Source organism: Austrofundulus limnaeus, unplaced genomic scaffold, assembly GCF_001266775.1.
Source record: "Austrofundulus limnaeus strain Quisiro unplaced genomic scaffold, Austrofundulus_limnaeus-1.0 Scaffold74, whole genome shotgun sequence".
NCBI lineage: Eukaryota > Metazoa > Chordata > Actinopteri > Cyprinodontiformes > Rivulidae > Austrofundulus > Austrofundulus limnaeus.
The window spans coordinates 2,130,650-2,132,998 of NW_013952476.1; the positions used below are offsets into that span (position 1 = coordinate 2,130,650).

Sequence of the window (2,349 nt, forward strand, 5' to 3'; positions counted from 1 at the left end):
GTATTTGATTTTTTAAAAATGTTTTATTTAAACATAAAAAACCTAAATTACTTCATAGTGTTTATAATGTTTTTCTAAAAACCACACATCCATAACTGTAGATACATGGGTTCTGTACTTTGACCAAATGGTAGCAGCTTGGTTTTCTGCAACTCTATAAAGTGACCAGTACAGTGGAGTGTTGGGGTGGACTTACTGTACATGAGCACACTTCAGAGCAGATTCTCTAGAACCTATCAGACCATAAATGACTGGAAATGATAAACAATAAAACTGAGATGCTTCTTATCTCAGATCTCTTGCTTACTTGATGGAGAGAATTTTATGATGCTTCTGTTGCTTTATTGCAAATTTACAGGAAGGATAACAAAAGCTGGTTTTTGTTCTTACAGCCCTCAAAAGTTGACATATTTACCTGTAACTGCTGACTGGAAATAAAGTAATAAAAACAAATGATTTATTTAGTCCTAGAGGATTATGAGGAAGTGGTTTGAGCTGGCAGAAGTGTCTCCTTGATGACTTTTTGAGAATTTGATCAACATTTTAATGTTTGCATATAAATCTGTACTTTTTCATGTAGAAACAACTAAATATTTATTTTTATGTAATTAAAGCAGTAATTGTTCTGGGTTTGTTCTCAGACATTACACTTGGGGAGTTTCTTAAACACCGTAGAGATCTGTTAGAAGAAGTCTGCATGAAGAGAAAAGCCAGTTCCAGATGTTCAGTCAGCTGCAGCTGTCRGTCACATTTATCTCAGGTCTGAAACATGAATTCAGTGCACCTCTTCAAAGCCAACAAAACTYCATTTCTGTCACCAGAAAGGAAGACAAAATTTATTTTTGTTGTTCATTTGATTCTGGAGTCATATTTATCCATGGTTATGTGAAAGTTCTTTATTTTCAATAGGAAGTGAAAATTTAGAGTCAAAGAAAGTTCAAATTCTTCATATCAGTATTGTGCAGTTTTAACACCTATTAAAAAAACTTTTAGTGAATTCCTTAAAGTTTTTTTACAAAATCAGTTCAGCCTGTTGTTCTGTACCTTTACATCAGACTATCTTAAATGTGMCCCTTTGAGAAGAAAATAAAGATTAAAGATTTTAAAGTTGCCCCCTGTCCCCCACTGCAGTAGAAGCTCCATCTTTCACAGATAAAGATGTCCACGGCCAGGATGGAACCCACATTGTCCCTCCAGAATCTGAGGTTTGATCATCGATCGGACTCTCTTCCACATTACCCTTGAAAAGACCTAACAGGGGGTTGACGTTCCATGCCCCAAGAGCCAGCTTTGGTAAACCAGGCTCAGAGCTCCATTTGGCTATACTGCCCATGTCATCATGCATGGGCAGAGACCCGGCCACCAGGCACTTGCCAACGAGCCCTTTCCCTAGGACTGGCTCCAGGGTGGGGCTCTGGTAACCCGTCTGGGTATAGGAAACATAGTTCCTTGATATTTTACGTCCACATAAGTCTACTGAATCCTTCTTTGTCTGACCTGTTGCCTATAGGACCAAAATGCCATTAGAGACTATACCAGAGGCAGTCAAAAATGTCCCTGAAATCATAGCTCCTAGGATCATTCAGGCATACAAACTCCTCCACCATGATAAGGTGATGATTCAACGGACCATCATTATTTCCATTAAGAAGTGAAAACAAAGTTCAAATTCTCCACATCTGTATTGTGCAGTTTTGACACATATTTAACACCTAAAAGTTAAGGAATTCACTAAACTTAACCTTTTTTAGACAAAATCAGTTCAGCCTGTTGTTTTGGCCTTTCACATCAGTCTCACTTCTGGATGGGGCACTTTGAGGACAAAATAAAGAACAAGTTGCCCCCTGTCCCCCACTGCAGTAGAACCTCCATCTTTCACAGATAAAGATGTCCACAGCTGCGGACGTCGGTGCTGAGAAACATCAGACCAATATGAACTGTATCAGCTGGGGAGAAAACACACAGGTTAGTGTAAAGTTGCGAAACAATCATTTTATAGTTWTTATCATTTCTGAAGGATCACTAATCTAAATGATCAGGAAGTTGTTAGTGTGAAAAMTTTTCATATTGTCAGGAACAATAAAAACTGATGAGCATCAGTGGTTCTGCTGGGAACACACTCCACCCACATCAGCCTACAGTATATATACAGAGCAGCAGCTCCTACTGCATTCATTCAGCTGACAACTGAACATTAGCTCACCTTTACCTGAGAAAAAACACTCTGCTTTCAGTTCATCTAGCTCATCCTTCTAAGTTTTTCAGCCTCCATCAGGAACCACCATCATCATCATCATGAAGACACTCCTGCTCCTCTCTGTCCTCCTGTTTGCTGCCTCTGCAGGTGAG

At 39.0% G+C, this 2,349-nt stretch overlaps 1 protein-coding gene across 1 annotated transcript in view; it reads left to right on the plus strand.

The window, feature by feature from the left end:
- Positions 1-2,349, plus strand: part of LOC106519278 (ladderlectin) — a 50,242-nt gene that overhangs the window by 46,296 nt on the left and 1,597 nt on the right. The window lies entirely within an intron of this gene.